Source organism: Falco naumanni, chromosome 14 (genome assembly GCF_017639655.2).
Source record: "Falco naumanni isolate bFalNau1 chromosome 14, bFalNau1.pat, whole genome shotgun sequence".
NCBI classification, from domain to species: domain Eukaryota; kingdom Metazoa; phylum Chordata; class Aves; order Falconiformes; family Falconidae; genus Falco; species Falco naumanni.
Window position 1 is genome coordinate 19,776,510 of NC_054067.1, and position 24,902 is coordinate 19,801,411.

The window sequence follows — 24,902 nt, forward strand, 5'->3', positions numbered from 1 at the left end:
AAAGGTGGTAGTAAAGCAAAAAAAAGTGCTTTGAAGGCACAGTTGATTTCAATATACTTTAGCTGTTAGCATGTTCCTAAAGTTTTACACAGAACAATGGAGCTCCAGTATCTTGCCAGATACACTTTGTTATAACATTTAAGAGCTCAACAGCTATGTTTATAGTTGTATGAAAAATCATACTTCCTGTGATTTAAAAAAATAAAAAAAATAAGCAGAACTAGTTTAGAAGTAAATGGCATTTTCAAATATCTCATGAAAATATACTGTATGCATTTAGTTTGCTTTTACAGTTTAGAAAGTGACAGGAGGAAGCGTGAAAGACATTGTTATTGGATCTTATGCACAAATATAATCTGTCTCAGGCTTTTTTCAGCCTATGGCTAAGCGTTTCCCTGGAAGCTTGGACATAATAAAATTCAACATGAGATCTCTACACATTCAAAGAGCTTAAGTACATTCAATATAGCTTTATATTTGTATTGTCTTCTGGTTTTCACATTTACAGATGCAGCTTTTCTGTGTTAATCAGATAATGTCATACTACATAGTGCTGTGCAAAACAGAAGAAATGGCTTTTAATTCTTTTTGTTTATGCTGTAGAAGTACATATTAAGTTACTTTGTCTAAACACATCTTTTTGTCCCTCACCTACTGCCAGACTTTGGCTGAACTGGAAAATATTCACTCCTGGGACTGAAATGTTGCCACTTTTCTGTGCCATTGGGTACTTATAGTTGTTACAAATACTTATGGCTAGAAGATTGTCCATGAAGATAGTCTGTGAAGAACTCCTGTACTTGCTTGGGTTTAGTATAGCTTGTATCATGAGTGGCAAAGCAAATATACGCAAAATAATGATAAAGAAAAATGAGTGCTGGTGAGGCCCTCAGAATACTGTTCAAGGGAAATGTTGACAAATTGGAGTGGATCTTGTGGAGGGCCATATAGGTCTTACTAATGGGCACATGGTCTCTGTGGAGATGTTGACTTCTGTCGGTATGGCACAGAAAAGACCAAGGATGATAAGTGGCAGCCTGCAACTACTTGAAGAATGATTGTTGAAGCCAATGAAGCTAAGCTCTACTAATACATATTGCTGTGGTTACTGATTTATGTTTAGGATATGATTTTTTAAAATCTTTTGGATGCTTCAAAATACAGTTTTGGATAAGAATGTTTTGTTTGCTTTTTCACATTCACGTCTCTCCATTTTGCTAGAAAAAGCAAAGCTGAAAAAAATCACACTGAAAAGGACGGCAGCATGCCAACATGGCACGCAGGGGAAAAACAAACTTAGTCATTGCAAAGCTTTAGGAATAATTCCACCAAAGAACAGAATGTTGAAGATGTTCCAGATAAAATCTTGGAAGAGACTATGATATTTTCATTTTTAACATGCATAATAAAATAAAAATACAGAGATACTTTTACATGCTACAAAGATTTACTTCAGCTCTAATTTAAACAATAACTGAATAAGGCTAGGGAGCATTATTGCTTTTCCCTCAGAAACAAGGGTATAATTTTGAAGTTATTAAAATGAGTGTCAGTGTACGATAATGAAAAAACACATCTGTAGCATTGCAAATCATTAGATTTGTTCTAAAGTGAACATGGTGGCAAATCAATAATCTAGAAACTTAGATCAGCTCTGGGTCACATAAGTGTTTATTCTACCATACGTCCCTTGCAAAATACTACCAGAAATCCAGGAGATGGCCAAGAACTATCTGAAACCAAAACCAGTCAGCTGTAGATAAGCAATCTGCCTGATTCTGTATGTTGTGAAAATACTTTATTTGTTGTTATCAACTGTTAGTTTTTGCAGAAAGTGGGAGAATAGTTCAACATATCGATACTAAGCAACACTTTGGTTTTTAAAATTATGGAGGTTATATGTAGAAATGAATGTTATTTTGAAATCTAGATTTATTTTCAAACCAGAGAGATTCATCTCATGTTAATTGTAGGGGAAAAAAAATTGTGCACAAATATACACACACAACCTTAAAACTTGTTGAAAGCTGTTGAAAGGTTGGATTTTTTGAGTCTGTTTATGGAGTGAAAAAGAGATTAATGCACAGAAACTCTGCATTTATATTTCTTCAGAAATCAGACATGAGTATTCTCAAATATGTAGTCTGGAAATGGCACTGGATACATTTAGGACTTTGCTTTCCCTCCAACCCAGCACCTGGCAAGTAGTGAAGTATAAAACTGAACTGAATTATCAGTTTTAAAGAAATACTAGAATGAAACTGCAAGTGAAGTGTCCTTTTATGTTTCTTGTCTCTAATTTTAAATGGCAAACAGCAGGCTTGGAGCTCCTTTTCAGAAACCTGCACAAGCTACATCTTTCATTGATGTTTAAGCTGTATGTTGGTGTGGAAAGCTGAAACGTGAAAGACAGTATCCTTTGTGTCTCTGATGTCTTTCTCATTGGCTCCAACTGCACATAATAGTGGGCAAGGACTTTTTTGGCTGTGGCATATTGCCGCTTCAGCAGTGCTGATTCTGGATTTTTTAAGCCTACACTAGACCCTGTGATCTCAAAGCAGAAATAGATATATAAAAGATGATAGAGATGTCAGGGTATTATATAAATAAAAAAGAAGAGTTTGTGTTTGTCATTTTAGGCAACGGAGGTGAAAATGCAAAAAACCAAACCACCAAAGGAATAAATTCACAACCACCCCAACAGAACAACACACACACTCTCTCCATCCCCGCCCCAATGTTTCCAGGGAGTGTTCTCATCAAAATCTTATTGGATTTACGTGCTCAGTGAGCTGTGCTCACTCCTTTAAAATACTTTATTTTTCCTTCATCCTTAAAGAACTGTAAACCATCAAAAACTGCAGATAGTATCTAGCACTCTTTAGCTAAATCCACTACTCACTATACATTTTAAGTCCACAAATGTTTCACAAACTTTCAGCACTTTAGTGCCACAAGACCTCTAGGAACAAAAAACAATGTTGTGGTTTGGCTGGTTTGCTTAAAAAAAGGTTCCCAGGGAGAACACTTGAACTCGGAATAAATTTTTGGTAGATTCACCAGATTTAATTCACTTAGGTGAACTTTGTTTTGTATTAAAATAAATTCTTTGATAAACAGTACCTAATAGCACAGTTTCTTCTGAAAACCCAAACCAGTTTGCTAGAAGCTGCCTAATTTCATTATAATCTCAGCTTTCTATTTTTTCCTCAATTTTTGGTCTGCTATGGCTTTCGTTATTAAAAAGTATCTGAACCCAAATTTGAAGCCCAGAGGAAAGCCAAATTGAGTAGTGAATGCTGACCATTCTATAAACTATTGAACATTTTGTGTGTTGCGCGTTTTTTGATTTATCTTTTTTTAAGGTATGATTTATTGCTCATTTTGAAATTTATCTCAGCTGTTGTTCCATATGCCATATGGCAAGAAATGATGTTAGACAAACAAGAAAGTAATTTCATGAAAAATTTTTGTGTACAATATCTAAATACTAAATCAAGGTTAAATCTCATGGATCTTGATATTTGAACTCTCATAACTGGGTACAGAAATAAATTGAAAAAAATCAGCCTATGTGTTTTTTTGCATTGCTTAGCTTCATAGAGACATTTGGAAAAATATAGTGAACTGAATTAGTTTACTGTGGATACCGCCACTCAGGGCAGTGCAGGGGAGAATGTAACCTGGGTCATTTAGAGGCCAAACTTGTTAGCATATTGAGGCTGTTTAATGGGGGGATTTGCCAATGGCTTTAATATACATTAATATCGTAGCATATATTTAATTACTTAATTTTTCTCACTGTCCTTTCTACACAGAAGTTTCTAAATTTAAATTTCTCCACTTCATGAAAGTATGTATGTTGAGGTATCTTACAGCCTCTGTGAAGCAAAAGTTTTGAGAAACTCCTCAGCTTCATGGAATTATGCAGGGTATATCAGATGTCTTTCGTTTCTGCTCTCATGCTCTACATTGCCACGCTCTGTAACTATTCCTATTAAATGTAATCTTTGCAAAATCATTAAGTTAAGCCACAAGGAAAAAATATGTGACACAAAGAATGGGACTTGAAAACAGGAAACAGTATTTTCTTTCAGTTTTCCTCTCTGATTTTGAGCCATTAGAATACAGTCATTTCCCAAATTAAACGTTTCTCAGCAGCAGTAAGAGCTAGATATTAGGGGAGAGCAGGGGCTGAGGCACATTGAACAGTTCAAAGGAAAGCATAAAATGAGAATTGCAATTAATTCACATAATTAATATGCTTCTTTACCACTTAATGTAAATACTATGTTATCCATAGCATCCCTCTGTCATACAGATGGAATAGTATCTATAATACAGAGTGGTGGTTGCAAGAAAAGACTTCTGTAGTTTCAGCTCTGGTTCTCTATTTTTCCCTTGCCTTTAGGGAAGCAGCTAACATAAGAATTAAATTTTTCACTTATGGGAGCTTTTCCTGAGCACCTCAGAGAAATACTAGACCTACTTACATTTCCATTGAGAGACCCTTCAAACTGTACTTGCTGCCCAAATGAATGACATTTGGAACATGTTGAATTTTGAAACATAAGCAACAGATATTAGTTGTGTTCTAAAAATATAACTTGCTTATAAAGTTGTTTCCTTGAAGTGTCAGTAATATATCATTATTAGGGGACAGTCAGAAATATACATTTTGTTCTATAACATGCTGAACCTTGTTTAAAACATCACAGGTCCATTGAATAAGCTTGCTTTTCTCAATTGTAGTCAAAGGAACAAGGCACAGCTGACATCTCATGAACAGTAGTGTGAATTAGTAATAGAAGAGATGCTCAGTCAGTCTTTGAGTAGATTATACTGGAACACTGGGAGCATGAATTATCTTACTGTATGAACTAATATAGAGAAGTCACTTGTGTATGATGCATTTGTAATCCATGAAAAATAGTTTAATAAATTAAAGACTTCGTAAGTCATCTTTAGTCTTTAATAATTAAAAGAATTTTTAATTTTCTTAGGAAGTGATGGGAATAGACAAAGCAGGCAATGGATGGAATAAATCAACATGATGAATTAATTAATGGTTCACAAGGGATCTTAAATTAGGTCACCTCTTAAAATGTGTCAGCTGGTTATTTGCTTAAAACTCATATTTGGAGAACCTAGAAGAACTTTTCAAACCTCAAGATCTCTCCAGCAAAAGCCATATGCAAGAAACTTGGGGCATCATCTAGAAATAGGATTAATAAAAAGACAAAGCTTGCTTAGATTTTAAGTAACTAGCAATAAAGCTATCCACCACATAGAAGCTGCATATGGTGTTTACTTTGACTCTTGGTTAGTGCCACTCAGTGTAAAAGTTCTGTCTATTCTTATCCGTAGTCTTTCCAAGTGTGTGTCCATCACAGTTTTGCAGCACTTCTAAGCAGTTTCAGATCAAACAATGCAACTGGGAAGTGTTACAACTGGTATTTATGAAACTTTTAGCTCTTGTCAGCATGTGGCTCCCTTTGGAGTTAGTACATGGAACCAATTCTTATTAGCACAATGTAGGCATGGAAGAATCAGAGACTCCTTAATTATTAATTTAATAGGATTCTATTCTGTGGGAAAACCTGCCTTAGCTTATCTTTTAGTACTTTGGCTCTATCCACAAATGAATTCCAAGATAATTGTACTTGTTACCTTCTAATTAAACTCCTCTGGTTTTTTTTGTTGGTTTTTTTTTTGTTTGTTTTCCTATTCAGTTTCAAAACATATTTTGAATGCCAGTTGTCTCAGGCAAGCAGGATGATCAACTACCTGAACATGGTCCTAGCAGTGCAATAATGGAAAAGTACAAGATTCTATTATGTTACTTGTTTATTTGGATCAGGAGGTAGTTGTCTTGGTTTTGCCTGTAATTTCATCTCATTGAAGTGGAAGGTCTTTTTTCTGTCCCAAACCTTTTGTATTCTAGTTTTATTCCATATGTTTCAGGAAGTCATCTTACATAGGTGCATGTTTCTTTTGTATTATAAAATGCCAGTGGCAGTGTACAAAAAAGGATGTATCACAGAACCTTCAGGATTTATGTCAAAATCATCTTCATTGGCAGTTGTATCAGTTTCTTTGAAATGAAAATAACTTTGTTTGGGAGCCCAGGGCCTGTAACATTAAGCAAGGCTAGGATATAACTGAAGACCTTATGAGATGTGCCTTCTGTGAGCGGCAGCTGCAGAAAAAAACTAGTGCGTTTCTGATTCAGAACTGAAACTGTGAGAATCAGGACTGCAATAGTGAGATCACTGTCTTGCAAGTGGTGGGGAGAAACATAACACTGGCATGCTAAATGAGTGCTTTTGGAAAGTAGATAGCAATTTTTAATAATTTATCTCTGTTCAGATTAATGAGTAAAGCATTGGTGAGTCGTAAATGATGATTTGGTACCAGTTTCTCTGTGTGTTTTATAAATAGGGAATTCCTGGTTCTTTGTCAGGATTTTAATCCATATGTGACATCATTCTATAAGCTAATTTGCGAAGGAGGAAACTATACACTCACCTCTCAAATGGGGGAATGTGTAGAACAATCTGATGCTATAGAAATATTCTCTTGAAAATCTTGTGTATTTTATTACCATAGCTTTCCTAGAAAATGTTCTCTCTTCTGAAATTGATGTATTTCTTGCTGCATATTTAAATGTATCCGGTATTTTTAGTCCCTCACCAAATGTTAGTTTTCTTCTGCTCTCTTTCAGACATCTGGAAATAATGTCATTATGAGACATAACTAATTCTCTATACCCAGAGTCTTGTCTGAAATTCTGCAGAGATACCTGTGTTGCATCTGCACTGTAATAGAAGTGATTAATTGAAACTCATATAAAAATGGGCTAGATTCTTAGCCAGTGGGAATTGGTGTAGGTTTATTGGAAGTAAAGTTGCAGGTCTACTCTATGCTGTCAAATCTGTTATAGAACAGTACTGTCAAGATATTTGGGCAGTTTCATTGCTGTGATATGTTATAAAGAGGTCTTCTGTGAATGAAGTTTCTTACAATGCCTCCTTTGTTCCGACCAGCAGCATAGAGAAAGATGCTCAGCTAAATTCATTGATTCCTACTTTTTTCCTTCTTGTTGCACTTTTTTTTAATTTATTTATTTATTAAATCAGTGGCTATTCTACCCTGTCTTGATGGATCAGCCCTGCCCAGAGCAGCCTTAGGGTCAGGACTGACTTTGTCCCAACACTGAGCACACAATTGCTCCCCTCCTTATTTAAAACAGTCTTACCCTCTCATCACTTTTCTTGTAGTCATCAAAGTTGCTCCTTTTTTATGTAGATGCAAATAAAAGGAGAACCAGAGTCTTGGGGACAGAACAAAGTTCCTATCACAGCCTATTTGTAGCCCTAAAGGGTTTTCCTACTGCACATCGCTGGAGGATGTGTGCTCACATTGTTCTCGGTTCATTGTTCCAAATAATTGTTCTCGCTTTCTTGCCAGTATTGGGATGGCTTTTCACAAACTGTTACGAGCTGCTGTAGATTGAAGTATAGTATGACCTTGGGGTTGCTACAATTATATGGGAGTATACTGTCTTTCTTTGGTTACCAGTAGGTCCATGGATCAGAGCAAGCCAAAGTGATTAAATCTACTACATCTAAAGCTTTTATAACTGTGAATTTAAGAACAGCACTAAATCTTGGGGAGCTATGCCTCTACTCTTATTCCATTCCTAAGAACCTTTCTGAAGATATATTCATTCACCTGTGAAGCTGGTGTCTGTTTTCAATTAATTCCGTGAATTTGAAAGCTTTTTATTTGCAGTTTTATAAATCAACGGTAGTAGGAACTGGTTCGTTATTTTGATTTTTAAAAATCACTAAATACACTTAGAATTAATTTAATCCAACTTCTAGAGCTAATCTCACTCTTCATTAAAAGTAGCGTTAATGGGGAGTGCACAAAATAGTCTGGTTTAGTGATTTCTTTTACTTGAAATAGGTCTTTTTTCTTAGATTCTTATAAATGCCTTTTATCATAAAAATACTTCAAAAGAATGTAGATTTGATGTTAGTGAAGAGCATAAGAATACAGATAATAGACAGATTTGAGGAAAGATAAAACACGAAGGAGAAGTGGCCGTGAAGTGAAAATGAAGGCATACTGTGATGGCCACACTTGAATTATTTTTATTTTGCATAACTGGGTTCAAGTAAATAAAAACCTTATTGCTGTGCAAAGCTTAAGTAAATGCAGAGATAAAACAGTAACAAATTATATCCTGGAAGTTGGAACAAAAGAAATCTAACCTGTAAAGACTGGCAGAGGTCATTGTTTTTTGAAAACAGTGGACACAGTGCTTTGCAGAACATACATGAATTGTGCATATCCTATTTTGGTATGGGAGCTTCCCTTCTGTAGACAGATCTCTGCGTGTGCACCTTACAAGCATGTTATAGGACTGAAAATAGTATTTTATAGGTAGAGGGTATTTTTGTAATACTAATATCTATGCTTGGACATCTTTAATATGATAGTGCTGCTGGGATTTTTTTTGTGGTATATCTTGGTCATGCTTAAGAGAGGTTAGAATTAGTTGGAATATTATAAGGGAGTTGATATGCTTCATGGAAAAATATACTTTTTATAAAGTATTTTCACTTTCTAGAAAACTATGTTGGAGATTGTTATTCTTAAAGACATTTTTTATCAGCAGTACTGGTGGCAAATGTTTGAGTCTGCTTCACTGAATATACCATTTAAAGTAAATTTAAATTTAAAAGTGGAGATGTATTTATATGCAAAATGATCACATTCAATAACTTATAATCAGAACAAAGCTGCTACTGCTACTGATTACCAAGTTTGAGGAAAGTAGTTCAAGGACAGAAAGCAAAAATTTCTGCTGTATGCGTATTTACTTATTTATTTAGTACTTAATAATTTGGGATTGCTTTTTAAACAAACTGTTTGTAAATGAGCTGGTGGATTAGCTTCCTTGGTTTGATGCAAAACCACAAACCCACCCTTTTTCTTGCACCCTCCAGAAGGTGGAGGGAGCGCTGTCTCAGGGAAGGAAAAGCAGCTGCGTGAGCTTCGGGTGACACTGACAGAAGCAGAGCTCTGACAAGGAGCTGGAGGAAATTAGGTTTGATAGCTTGTGATAAGTGTAAACCGAGACAGAATGAGGGCTTACCAAATATGTAATGGAAGTCACTCACTGGTTTTGCTTCTGAAGGTTACATCATTCATGATGACATCTAAATACGATTTATGAATGAATTATTAATGGTTGTTCATTTTTAAGAAAAACATAAATAGAAACCTGGGGACTGCCTGTTGACTATGTAGACTGCTGTTGAAGCAGGAATCTGAAACAAAACACAGATATTGCTCTTCCATGTTGTTAGCATTGCTTTTGGAGAATGGAGATAGCAGAGGCTGTAGAGGTCTGCAGGACAGTGCTCAGTTTGTATGTGCAGATTGCTCTGACATAAATGTCTTTATCACAGAAATTAAATACATTTTTTCTAGGTTTTTTTGAACTTGCATAGAAACTTTTCCAAATACATGCTTCATTTTGTAGTGTAGTATAGGTCCTCACACCATAGCCAATACATCTGCTAAACAACTTCGAAAAAGAGCTGAGGAAACAACAATTAGTTTAAACTAGAGGAATGAGAGACTGGAGCAGATTTTATATCAATTTCAGATTAAATAATCTGTATTCTATTAAGTCACTGATAACCAAGTGTACATGACTTCTATGATAGGTACAGTTTAAAAAGCCATCAATGACAAACCCCAAAATAACTCCTGATCATGTCAGACATTGCAGAATTTCAGTTCAGTGCTAGAATACTATTTTTTTAATATTTTTTTTCTTTCTTGGATCCACTGCCAGTTAAAAAGGCCCTTGTATACCCCTTTTCCTTCTCAAAGTTTTCACAGTTCATTCTTTGTCATCTGGAACTTGCAGCACTGGAATCTGGCCACTGAACCTGTGAATTTTAAAATAATCCTGCAAAAAAGGTTAAAAATAATGTTACAGATGATAGTAATATGTATAAATATGTAATAAAAATGACTGAAATATATTCAGTCTGTGTTCATTTGGGTAGTAGGTTGATGAGCTCCTTACTGATGACCAGAGGATGGTCAGTAACAGGGACAACTGAAAATATTAATTTACCTTTGCAACCATTCAGGGAAGAGTTAACGATTACTACTTTTAAGTTTTTTTCACTGACGTCATTGGACAAGTTACTACTATTCTTTTAGCTGCTCTAAGCTCTTTTGGTATTCAGAGTACCATTTCTACTTTCAGAGGTTTTGTGTTCTTTCTATTTCGGAGTTCAGTTTTCATGCAACTTTGGCTTTTTAAGCCCTGGTGAAAGGCAGGATATGGTTAGTAACTCTTAGAAGCAACTAGTCTCACTTCTTTTATTTCTTTAACATCAGTGATGTTATTAACAGGAATCTGCATCCTGCAGTGAAAAACGGGCAGCTTCGTAGTCCCAGTCTGCTTTTATTTTCTTTTTATTTTTATAAACAGACAAAACTAGTAGTGGACTATATGGGTGTTGTGTTTGGGTTTTTTTTTTTCTTAGGTATCAGAACATTCTTTTTCTGTCTGGTATTTCTGTAAGTGTAAAAGGACATACAGGTGGAGAGTAAGAATTTGATTTACAAGTTGTACTTATTTTATGCTTAAGAAAGCATGCTTCTCCAACCATACTTTAACCTTCAGTCTTGTTAATAGTACTTCAGCAGTTGATGAAATAACATATTTCATAAATGGTTTTATATATGAGTGTGTCAACATTACTTTTAAACTCTTATCTTTCAAACAAAGTTCCAGCTGCTTTAATTCTGTTGCATAATCCTCAAATGCATGTATTTCTGTACTGATTCCCTCTATTTCATGGGAGGATCTGGATGAAAAATACCTTTATCTCTCAAATTGTGGTTGGTTTTTTTTATCCTTGTGAGATTCTGCATTTGCCATTCTGGTATTCCAAATGTTATACACAGTGGGTTACAGGGAGTCAGCAAAAATGGCTGGGGAGTTTGAGTAGGCAGTTGAATGAAGCTTACTCATTCAAAACTGTTGTTGCAAAAGGCACATTAATATACTCTTCTGCTCCTGTGATAGAAATACCCATATTCTCTTTCTGTCCATTGAAGATCAGTTATAAATTGTGACTTTTCTTTTTCCAGTTAGAATTCTGAGTCTTCCAAAAGCTGGTGTTTGAGTAAAAAACTAAAAGTGAATAGGCTGCTGAAGTAATTACTTAAAGCTCAAAAACAGATTAATAAAATCAGACACTTTATAAGTACATCTGAGTACCAAATCAAAAATATACCCCATACAGAATTCTAACTGTTCTTTTTAAAAAAATGGGAAGGGAGGTGGACTCATGAAGGGGAGAAATGGTAATATGAGTACCTAATCTTTTTTGCTAATTATTCTGCTGTAGATTGAGGTATGCTCACAGTAGCTAAATCACCGCCATATTAAGCGTATTTTCCTAAAATGTGTCATAATGCCCTGTGCTAAATGATTAACGTATATAGGCTGCTTTATTTTATATTGCCAACTCTCATAAGTCAAATGAACTTTTTGCTTTAAATGTGCTTTGTTTCCAGTTCTATTTATTAATGAAAAATAATGAGCAGTTTTATGGAATTAAGCAGGAAATGCATACATAATAATAATAAGTAGATCTGAAGGTGGTCCTGTAAATATTTCTGAACAAGAAAGGATCTAGATAATATAAATGGAGAAATGTTACAAAATCAATTTTATTTTGTCTTAACCTGTTTCTCCAAGGACTGCTTTAGACAGATGTTTTGTTTTGCTGATTTCTTCTAAGCATCTGGTTTGTAGTCATTGACCAGATTGCCGGCACTAAGAAGTTTGCTTGGCATCACTGTGATGGCAGGAACTAAATGGATTAAGTGACCATTTGAGGATTTCCTGATTATGTCAGAAACTGGTATACGACTCTCTTCACCTTTGTTTAGAATGCTTACTTATCATGTTACCTTCAACACATCTCTACCCTGAACTTCCCTTAGTAACTGTTGGATTTTCACTGTATGCCACCAACATCTTAATGTCACATAACACTGTACAATAACTGCTTATTGCAAATTATTTTTGTGCTACATAATGAAAAATGAAACAGAACTCTGCCAGGCAGAATCCTTTTTGCATGTATTCAGTTTCATCTGGTTGAGACATCAGGCTTTTCTGTAAAAAGGGAGTGCTCAGAAAGATATATAATTGGATTTCTTAGTCTAATGATCTGGTGAATCCTAACCAGAAAGCTGATAGGTCAAATAGTAATAAACCTATAATCACTACAGTCACCTGTAATTCCATTTACTCAAAACTATAACTCATTTCTCTCAAATCTGAGGAACTAGAATAATAGTTGTGACATTTTATATAGACTGCTCACAAGAGATGAACATATTCCTTCTTCATTATGAGAAAGCTCACAGCCCAAAACTATGAACAGGTTTGTGTTTTAGCATGCTGTTAATAGTCCCACAATCAATCTAACTTTGCCAAGGCAGAAGGAAGTAAGAGATATTGGTAATGGAAGCAGAGAAGGAGATCTGTCCACAAGCAGGCATACCATTTCTGAACCTTTGCTTTAATGCACCACATCTAAAGAGAAAAAACACGTACTTCAGCGAATTGTGGATTGACTGCAGTAATTTTTGTTGTAATAAATGATGAGTAAGTGGTAGTTTCGTGTTGAGTTATGCATTTCTTGCCACTTCTTTATAGTGCATAGTGTATATTCTATATATGAGTGCTCAGGGGTAGATATAGCCCTGATTTCAGAAGACATCCTATATTTAGTTTCATCCTAAACTTGTATTTAATATCATAGCTCCAAGGAGAGTGTCTCAAGTGCTGAGGGGCTTAGAACAACACTAAACTTCCTTTAATTTTTTTTTCCTTTGAATTTATATCTGAGTTTTCCCAGGAGGTGGTGAAAAGCAGCAGGGATCATTCCCTGTGCTAGCCAGTGTTACTAGACCAAGTGTCTATGTCCTTCCTTCATCCTGTAATCTATGCCTGAGTTACATGGCAAAAAAAACCTCTGAATTCGGAATCAGCAACTTCTTGTATATGGCTGAACCGTGAACCTTCCTTTGGAAACCATTACAACCAATTTGTTACAGCTCTGTTTAGCACTTCAAACTAAAGCATTTAAGAAAAGTATTTTGAATCACCAGGAAGGACTATGTATTTAATCTCATGATTTCAAATTCTTGCCTGAAGTGAAACTAAACATTAACTTTGCCTGCTTATGAAAACAGACTCACATCTTTGTGCTTTAGTTTTGGATACGGTCATCTATGGCAAAATCATTGAATAAAACTATGCTGCTAGGTAAAGCTTTGTAAGTGATGGGCTTTTAGCATGTTAAAGCTGAGATGTTGAAAAAATACACCGTTTACAGCTATAAATTAAAATGAGTAATTTTGATGTTTACTGGAAAACTTCTAACTAGAAATTTCTTTAGTTAATCTGTTAAGTCTTCACAGATATTGCTGAGTTCTTACTCTTTGTAACCTCTCACATGTAAACAAATGAGACTTCAGGGGAATGAGGGAAGAAACAGTTATAAGAACTGAATCCCTTTATCCTTAAACTAGCAGATCTTGAATGGGTTTAAGACAAGTGTTCAGGCTCATTTGATTAAAAACTTGGCAACATCTTGAATCATAAGATCTCCTTGTTGGAACAGAACTTTTTATGTAAAAGAAAAAAAAAAAAGGCCTAAATTTGAGAGGTTTCATGAGTTTTTCCTGGTGCTTGTGCATGCTTCTAGATTTGTGAATGTAGCCATTGGTAGGAAGATTGCACCAGTGAGAGGAGAGACTACAGCCCATGAAGCCTCTTCTACTCAAACCACTGTATCTCAGCAGGCTGATGTAGTTGCACAAACGAACACCCACCCTACGGATGATGGCATTAGCCATGCTGGTATTTGTTCCAGTACTTCATGTTTCCTGACTAAGAAACCTTCTTATAAATGCAACAACTGAACAGACTGTCATTTTGAAAATTGTTTTATGATAGTGATGCATTTGTGGTTCAGCTACCTCAAATTACTATGGAGGTCTTTGTAGCAGGTCAGTTTCATAATCCTCTTCTACAAGACATAGTCTTCAAAAACATGTTATCAGTTCTTAACTTCAGCTGTTGCTTAGGATTTTCCTGAGATCTTGGATAATCTACAAATGTACTTCCATTTGGTTCAGGTTTGGTTTTGGGTGGGGTTTTTTTTGAGGTGTGGAGGGCAGAAAATCTGACCTCATGTTTAACAGTACTTACCTAGGTGGTTTTTTGTGTAATACACATTTTAATTGTAGCTTTCAATTTGGGCGTTGTATCAAAATATGTTTCCATGAGGTAATGCTTCTGACCATCTTTTGGTCAGAAAGATTCTTATACAGACCACACATGAGATTTTTGCACACAGCTGTGGGGAAATTTTCCAGCCATGAACATACTGTAAGTTTTTTTGTGGTTATGACATGGCAGAGTAAGTAGTAACAGCATTAAAATACTTACTACTAGACTAGTTGCATCTGATCTGCCTCGTACAAATATCACCTGTCACTTATTTTCTGCAAAAGGTGCAACAGTAAAAAATGTATATCACTGTACTATATTTCTCTTCTCTTTCAAGTCTCTATAAATCAAGAATAGTGATGACTTCAAAACAGAATTTTTTCACAAAGTGAAAAAAAAGTGGATGCATGTATTTCTTGAAAGACTGAATGCATCTGCTATAAACTAAATTCAGCTCAAGGCTGTCATCCTTCTCAAGTAGTAAAAAAGTACCTTCTTTCCATTCACAAAGCTGATAACAGTGTTGGAGAGTGACCTTGATCGGGCTTTCAAACTTTATAGCCCTGCATATTTTTATCTATTAGAGTTTTGTGCTTCACAATCATTCCCTATTCTGTGTCCATTTTTGGTGGATTTAAAATATTTTTAAGAAATTGTCTTTACCGTTTCTTTTTTATGTGCTAAGCATGCGAACAGATGTCATGAGATGCCTAACTGCATTAGGTTGTGAATGTACAAGCATTTTAATTGGCTTTGGTATTACTGTCTTGAATTCTGTGACAATCAAGGCTAAATCAGAACATTTTCCAATTGAATTATTAAAATTCTGGTTTTCTGAATAAATGACCATGTGCTTAACCTGGCACTAGCTTTGTTTTGGCAATAATGTATAACTTATTGCTTCACCCACAATAGCTGTTTCCTTGGGTTTTGAAGTGAGTACTGTAACCTTTTCATAGCTGATGTGCTGCTGCCATTCACCCAGGGAGTTTGCTTTTCACTTCAAGCATGAAATTAGTCATTAGGGTTTCAGTGAAGAGGAAGCCTAGCTAGAACAAACAGTGGGTATAGGAGATGTGGGCACAGGGTTAGGAAGACAAGGGTCATACTTTAGAAATTTCATTGCATCCCAGTATAGAATTTTAAAACAGCAGCTGCTTAAAATGTTTTTAAGTGCTTTTTAAACTCTCAGTATGAATTTTGCAAATGGTAATTACAGATTGATAATGAAGCAGGAAAGAGAGGAAAGGATCTGGTTCAAATTAAAAGTAGTCCATTGGTCTAGGATTTGAGGGTTCACGTTCTGTACAAAAAGAACTGTAGAAGTCTATACTCTTTAAATGCTTAGCATTGAACCACTTTATTATATATGGGGCATACATATTTACATAAAAATAGAATTACAGAGATCCTGTTAAATTTATCTGAGAACATAAAAGCGGTCTTCAATTGCAATAAAATGTTTTGAGAATGAGTAATGGTGCTGTTTAGATGAGATTCTAAAACCCTTTAGGTTTATCCAACTTCCACTTAAATTATGTAGTAACTGATGAGGCTGCTATCAGAATCAGATTTCTCTCTGCTTACTGATGCTAGACAATTCTCCTCAGCATGGTGTCTTCAAGCTCTCACTTATTTAATGATACATTGTTCCAGTCAAAAAGAAAAGAAAAAAAAAAAAAAATACACACACAATAATTACCCAGCAGCTTTTTAAAATTAACTCGCTTGGGAACTAAAAATTGCAGCAATAAATTACATAATATAGATTGATTCCTCTCCAGCTCTACTTATGCCTTTTGCTGTTGTAATGTTGATGTCACGAGTGATGTAATCTAAGGGACTGAGTGTTGCCAGCAGACATTCTTTGAATAAAGTCTTAATGAGACCCAGCCCCAGTTGCTACAGAGCACTTCATATGTGGCCAGGAACCTGAACTGCTTTTTGAGCAGGCTAGTTAGTTCTCAATCAGCAATGAACTGAGCTTTATCTTGAGAGAAAAAAACTGCCTCCTTCTAATTTAGCAAGAAGGAAAATTCCTTTTACTCTCAAAAGAAAACACTTAATTGACTAAGCACATAAAAAATGTGAGATGCTAGGCCAGACTTCAGAGGCCGGATAGGGTTTATAGAAACTATCCCATAAGTCCCTAATAAGTGTGGAATTACAGGAGCTTTGCTGGGGCTCTGAGGGCACCAGCTGAGGGCACAGCTCTGCTAGCCTTGCTGACTCCCGCTGACCTGGCTCCCTTCCCTTGTGGAGCAAAGAAGATGTGTTGTGAAAAAATAAATTTAAAAAATATGGAATAATAACAATAAAAAGAAAAAAATGCAGAGGCTTCCTCAAGATACTCTAACCTCAATGTACAATGGTCCAGAGGTCATTCTTTCCTAGTATCCATTTTGGGAAAGTGTCAGAAAAAGAAAGACCACAGGAAATGTCTTCCCATTTAGAGTTCTCCAATATAGAGGGAAGCATATCCTCATAGAAATGTGTCAGTGCCACTACTGAATATCAATAATGCATTGCAGCAGGTGCTGCAGGCTATGATAGTTTCAATATATTTGAACAGTCAGCTTCTGCCTTTTCTGAAGGGAACTGTGAATTATGGATGGGAACAAACTATGTTTTCTGATGGCAACATTTCAATAAAAGAACAAATACTGTTCTTCAGAAACACTGAGTCCATTGTACAAAATTTTCTGACGAAATATCGGAAGATACAAATTTGAATAATCTAGAGATAATTTATAACGAACTAAGCATGTTCCTCTGTTTTTCTTATTATAGCAGAAATAGATGTCAGTATTAATCTTCGGTTAAGAATACTTTCCCTCACAACTTTGTCTACAGAATTTAACCTGACCAATTTACAAAATGGTCAGCAGCCAGTGAATCAATGCTGAGAAGCAATTCGTAGCAGTCAGGATGAATTTGTATTACTGTTTAGCTGTGAGATGAGTTCCTTTAAAGGAAAAAGCTGCTCTTATTCTTGCAAGTGGGCTTCAGTGTTTACTAAAATAAACCTTTTCTCAAAGGAGAGAGTAGAGAAAATCCTGTAGAGAATCAGTAATTCTGATCTACCTCAAGTCGCTTCCATTTTCTTCCTGGAACACACACATACTGAATCATGTTATGTGTGAATCTTGTAACTATAGCATTTTAGGGCAAGATGCCTGGGAATTGAGAGTAGCACCTGCCTTTTATTCTGTACTTAAAGTTCTGAGGCTCTATAATATTTTAGAAAAAGGGATTTGTTTCACAGCTGGAGAACTACAAGAATTAAAGGTGAAAAGCAACACTTCAGAGTGTTATTAAGAATAACATCTATAAGTAGTTTCTCTTCCCAGACATTGCTAAGTCATGTGTTATGATATTTCAAACCAGTTAGAAGAAAACCAGGCTGGATTAAAAAGCTTCTTTCAAAGACTTTTGATCAGCAGTAAGTGTGAAACATCTCCTATAATCAGGCATAAATAGGAATCAGGGGAAAAAAAGATTGGAAAAGGGCAACTAAAAACTCCACTATGGTGTAACTCTTGAAATATGAAAGATATCACAAGCATTTAAACAGCTACTTAATTTCTGTCTGCAACTATTGCCTTCAGCATTTTGAAAGGAGCTCTATTTTTGTTAATAGCCAGCAATGCATTTGATGTATGTTAATTATCAAGCTGTATTAGAGATACTCGGAGAAAACAGTAATACACATCAAAAGATTAAACAGGAAAAACTTCAATTTTAAGTAAGGATAGTGAACTTGGTGAACTAAGACAGACAAAATGGCTAGTTGGTATGACAGAAACAGATACTAATACCTGTAATTGGAAGCATTGCTCGTATGCTGAAGTTAGGAGACTTGGAAAACTTATCTCCCAAAATTCTAAACAGCTCCCAAATCCAAAGAGATTTGATCTGTGAAATAACTAATCCTATTTCAAATTTGCGTACAAAGAACTGGAAGATGGAATTACATAATGCAAATGTATAAATGAGAAACAGGAAAATTGACAGGTTTATAGAAAGTTATTTTTCTTTGATAAGGAAAGTATATTTTTAAGCAAATACAGTGGAATAGATCTAATATCTTTGATCTTCAGAAATACATCTCAGGTTTGGGTGGAAAATTATTTTTAAACTGAAGAGGACAAAACTAATAGGTTAGGATTAACTATATGGTAGACAACAATGACTTGCATTAAAAGGCAGTGTCTTGGACTGAAAGCAAGTTACTGTGGTTTTTAAGACCTGTTGTATATGTGAAGTTTTCTTTATTATCTTTGGTTGGGTCAAATATGAAGTTGTGAAGCATATACAACAGACAGAATATATGTAAGTAGCATTGGGATAAAATTTAACAACCTTAAATGTGAAGTCCCCAGTTCTGTACTTAGAAGATACTGCTGAATCTTTTCAGATACCATGAATGTTACGCTATAGAGGTTTTGTTGGTTTGGGGGTTTTTTGCTAATTAAACAAAAAATATTTTATACAGCTTAAATATTGAAATTTTATTGTTGTCTCCCCACTGTACCTTAACATAGGTTTCTTGATTATAATTTTCATTAACAGCAACTGTTGAGAAGAACGAGGGTGAAAAATTACAGAATCCTTTGTTTCATGAGTCCCAGTACTGCTACTGAGTGAGCAGACAGGTGCTGGCTCTGTTGGTACAAGAAGGACCTTCAAATCATTAAGATTGAAAGGCAAAAGTTTTTAATAAATTGTCGGTATAAGTACCAGCTGCAGTTCAAGCTGCTGGTGACAGAATATTTTTTAAAATTGTTGAAGATTTAAAGTTTAAGAAAGATTAGTCATCATGGGCTGAAGTTTATTTTCAAATGGTATTCTTTACTGTTAGAATCACTTACTTGAATGCACTTTGCATTTAAAATATTGGTTCTGAGCTCCTAGATACAAGAGCAGGACAAATGGAAGGGTAGTTTTTGATACATTAATTGACTGAAACTCATTGAGTTTGATTTCATGGTATGGTACTTCAGACTTTAATGCTGTGGACTTTGTGGGGTTTTTTGGCCTTGTTTATGCAAGTGGACAATTTTGTGAAGAATTATTGAGAATTTTTGATTCGCATTGTACTTCTGTATGCATCATTAAGTACAGGAAATCTGTGATCCCTACAAGTAAGGTGTATGGCCATGACACACCATTGAAAGTCAATCAGATGACAACAAAGCTGGATGCAACCAATCTGTTTGCTAAATAAAGCATATTTACCCTTGGGAGTTGCTTCGCTTGGCCATTGTACAATAATGGCCACAGGAGAAACCAAGGACTTGATGTGGATTATAATGTGTAAAAAGAGTGTTTTCTTATACAAGATGAGGCCCAGGTTGTGCTATCATTTTAGTCTAAGCCAATCAGAGTTTAATAATTAAAGGAAAATATTAGTCTCCCAAAGTAATTTCTATCTTGCAATACTAGCTGGTTTATAGAAGCATAGAATCATTTAGGTGGGAAAAGATCTTTGAGATCATCAAGTCCAGTCATGAACCCAGCATTACCAAGTCCACCACTAAACCATATCGTCACACCCATGTGCTTTTTAAATACCTTCAGGGATGGTGATTCCACCACTTCCCTGGACAGCCGGTTCCAATGCTTGACCACCTTTTCAGTGAATGAATTTTTCCTACTTTCCAATCTAAACCTCCCCTGGTGCAACTTGAGGCCGTTTCCTCTTGTTCTGTCACTTGTTACCTCAGAGAAGAGACTGACCTCCCCTGCCCACAGCCCCTGTCAGGCAGTTGTAGAGAGTGATAAGTTCCCCCACAGGTCTCCTCTTTTCCGGACTGAAGAACCCCAGTTCCCTCAGCTGCTCCTCATAAGACTTGTGCTCCAGCCCCTTCTGCAGCTCCATGGCCTGTCTCTGGGCATGCTCTGGCACCTCTACATGCCTCTTGAAGTGAGGGACCCCAAACTGAACACAGTATTCAAGGTGTGGCCTCACCAGTGCCAAGCACAGGGGGACGATGGCTGCCCTTGTCCTGCTGGCCACAGTCCTGGTTACAAGCCAGGATGCTGTTGGCCTCCTTGGCTACCTGGGTACACTGCTGGCTCATGTTCAATCAGCTGTCAGCCAGCACCCCCAGGTCCTTTTCTGCCAAGAAAATAAGAAGATGTATTCCATTCTTTCCCCACCCACAAATGAAAAGAGGAATGAGGTGTAGCCTTCTAGATGTTTTGGAAGAAGTAGTTTCATATCACATACAGTGTAATAATAAAGGGAATGCAAAAAAATAGTGAAGTTATTTGGTAAATACAACCAGAATTCAACATCTTGATAGTACATTAAAAAAAAAAAAAAACAACACTATCTTCACATTACTGTCATTTCTTTGAGCAGTCCTGATACGCTTTATTTTGACCTATTTCCTGATATGCTTTATATATCAGAGTGCTGATACTCAATATTTGTATTCATGGTTTGGCTGTATGACTAATTGAAGAAATTTGTAATCTTCTCGGCTCATGTTGGCATTACATTACATTGTTTCATATTAAATATGCTGCCTCTTTTAATCTGTGGGTTACAGATGCTTATTTCTTTTCACATTCATGGTAGTATTATCCTATTAAGGGTATTTGTGATTTATTATTGTCTTTGTAAAGGCCATCTTGCAACAATATGCAATGCCACGTTTGGCTGCAAAAAATGAATTTGTTTTACTAATATGAAACATGTTTATGGACTGCTGTGCTAGGTTTTTAAAATGCCTGTTGTAGAGGCAGTTATTTTTTATTTTTCTTCTAGCACGACAGAAGTTTAATGATATTAAATGTAACGACTGTATCTCTATTGCGTATATGGCTTGAACTCATGGAACTTCAGTATGTTGGTGGCAACCATTGGTGGAGTAGTGCTGATGGGTGGCAAGCTCTAAGACCCTGTCCTACAATGCAAATGCAGCTCAGGTCCTGGCATGACCCCAGACTGAACTGAATTTCACTTAAGCGTACAGACCTGCTTATTCAGTCCGGGACACAATTAGTCCTGTTAAAGAGCAGGCACCAAATGCACTCCCTAACTCAGCTGTCAGCTGAGAGCGCCTTACTGTCTGCTCTTTCCTAGCAACAAGCAAACTAACTTGGAAACAAAGGTATTAAACTTTGCATTTAAACATCTCTTCTCTTCCACCTGTCCAGCAGAAAGCAGAAGGAGTTAGTAATCCTGTAGTGAAATGGGTTGGAAGAGCGGTGCTTCTGCCTCCAGGTGGTAGGCAGCGGTGATGGTAGTTGTCTTTCCCAAGTGCAGACTGATGCCTGGCAATGCGACCACAATTTCTTCAGCCCTCCAATCCATAGTTGGCTAAAAGCAGCAGAAAATAGGGGACTAAGTCCAAAGGATTCCTATTTGGGAATTTTCTCTGCTTCTTCCAGGGATACTGAGCCATGTTGTAGGTAGAGTGACTGCCAGGGAGGTTAGGATCAAACACCAAGCCGAGAACCATGCTGACATGACAGTGAGATTGAGTCAAAGGCTCAGTGGTGACCTCAGTTCTCCACTTAACTGTTTCTATCATGTGTTCTCAGTGTCTCTCAAACTTAAGTAAAAACAAAACAAAAACACAACAACAAAAAAAAAAAAAACAACAGAAAACTAGAAGTCAAGCCAACAAATACAAAAAGAAATGTTATAAGGGTTGGTCCAGAGGAGATGTATCGTTGTTTATAAGATTAGTAAGCTCAGAACTAAACATTTATTACTGCTAAGTTAATCACAGACAGCAATACGAGGGGATATAATCAGTATAACCAGGAATGGAAAAACAATTACAAAATTAGTTATTTTTTTCTTTAAAAAACTAATTCTAATTAGTTAACTTTTTCTTTACTATCTTTAAAACATGTATTCTTGTTGGGTGGAACTTTGGCATATAGAAAGGTAGTTTTACACAGGTATTAATATGTAAGGAAAATACTTTTTTAAACTTAATTTAAGCATTTATCTCCTTTTTTAAAGGACCTATTTTGAGTATTGACAAAGGTAAGAGGTATAAAGCAAAGAGATTGAAATAACCTAAGTCCAATTGAGCAACATGCCACAAGGGTCTAGCCATTCTAGCTCTTTCTGAGAACAGAAAAGCAAGCAGTGTAACTCTGAATAAATCATTTACAGCAAAGACTGTCCCCTAAGATCCAGTCACAGTTTTCAGGAGGTGTCAGATAGCAGAATACTAATACTGATTTATAATACAGTGCACTCTAGGATCTAGGCAAGTAGATGCTGCTGAATAATAATCACACATAAGACTACATAGTCTCAGGAGGTTTTCTTCTGTTATCTTCAACAAAGCATGTTTAAAGTGATATGAAAGGCATGGATTGGTGCTGTCCTTAGAACTTCAAAAGTTGCTGTAGCTTCACTTATAAGTAAAAGCTTAGCCTTCTGTTAAGAATTCTTCTGTGTACCAATGAAATTTGCTACAGTGTCTGTGCAAACTCATGCTGTAATAGCACGCTTAAACTACGAGAATCACGTCCACTTCCACTAGCCTTTGTACTTGCTTAAACTACGAGAATTACGTCCACTTCCACTAGCCTTTGTACTTGCTTAAACTACGAGAATTACGTCCACTTCCACTAGCCTTTGTGCTTGCCAGTTGCGATCTATGAACACCTTCATCTTTACATAGGCCTGCAGGCAAAAACATAGCTGATACTTTTCTGTGCACATACCATAATACAGGCTTCTTAAGAATTTGGCTTGGGTGTTGACAGCGGAGATCTGAAACAGCAACATGAGTATGCGATTAACTTCATAACTTCCTGTTAGTATATAAATAATTATAAATATTTGGAATTCCAATATAAATATTGGAATATCCAATATATTTCCTCTTTCTTACCACAAGTAAGTAAAACTATAGCAAATTATAATTAAACATTTTATTTTTCAAGAGAAGCTTAGCTTTAAAGATAATCTAGCAGAAAAATTTTGCTTCTGTCTTCCATATTTCTCAGGATGTCATGCAAGATTTTGAATATTATATATTGAACTTTCTCAACAGAAGTACATGCATTGAAATATTTAGCATTTGAAGAGTCAGCGTGTAACAGATGCTTTGCAAAATTAAATGTTTGGGCATATTTCAGAATTGATCAAAATACTGTTAGGTTTTCACTACATCTGAAGTTTCAGCAGACTGTGATGCCAAGCATTTGTCAGTAAAATTAGTTCAGTGCAGCCATTGGCTCTGGGGTTTCTTTGTCATAAAGCAGTGAAGAACAACAGATTTTTAATTAGCATTCATACTTAAATTTGGTCTGAATTAGTGATCAGTGAGAGAATCAACTGTGCTTGTGGTCTATTTTGGTACATTACTGAGAGGACAGTTATTCATAATTTGTCATCAAAAGTATACTTTATTTGTTGCTTGGACTACTACTTGAGGGCTCAGCCATCTCATAATTAATCATGTTCAAGGAAGAGATTAGTAAGTCTGAAAATAACGTTCTGGAAATATATTTTTTTTAATAACATGACGCAACAGTTCTCTAAGCACAGCATGTCAAGTGAATTTTAATTTTTTGTTTCTAGGTCAATAAGCTTATAGACAGGATGATGGTTAAATGTTTAGTAGTCATGTGGCCTTTTAATGACTCCAAAAAGTAATTTCAAATTCTTCTTACAGAGAAGTTAAATATTGTAACTGATAGTTTTCATAAGGTTCCATGCAACAATAGTATGAAGATTGAACATTATAAAATTAAAGACCTTTTCAAGCCATTCAGGAATTAACTTTATGCCACCCCTCTCTGCAAAACTTGTGGATAAGTTGATAGGCTGTAGCCTGTGAAATCCTGGCATGTGTACAGTTCAGCAAAGCTTTTCAGTAGTGAGGTCTGGCACTTGTTGACGTGGACATTGTGTATTGAAGCACAGCACCAATAAGGTGGAAGACTATGGAGATTAGGCTGCAGAATTGTCAGAGTAAGACATGGGAAAAGTTTTATTTCATGATAGTATTCTGAAAAGAGAGAGACAAGGACAGGCAGTACTAGCAGCGTTGGCTTTCCTTTTGCCTATACTTATGAGGCTGTACTTAGAAGGAAAACTATACCACAAACATGGATGGGAGAAGGTTTGGAGATGCCTGTTTTTTTACGTTTCTTGGGATACTTCAAAAAGTTAGTGACCTTCATTTCCTAATGTATTAAAAAAAAAAAAAAAAAGAGAGAGAGAGAAAGGTATTAAATGTCATGGGTTTTTTGCCTCTGCAGTACTATTCATGCTGTAGGAGTCCTGGATTGCAATTTGAACTGCAATTCACTTCATGGACAGCTTTGTTACATAGTGACTTAGTTCCTTGGGGTTGTGTTGTTTTGTTCATCATATGCTGAAATAATTCTCTTCTGGCACTTAATATGCTGTGACATTTGAGGAGAAAACAGTCTTATTTATACTGAGGAACAACTGGGAATATCTTACTTTGAATAACTTGCTTTGCAGTCTATCCTTTTGCTTATTCTTATTCTTTAATTAGGAGGCCAGTTGTCACTGTCTCCCGCTTCTTTAGTGTTCTTT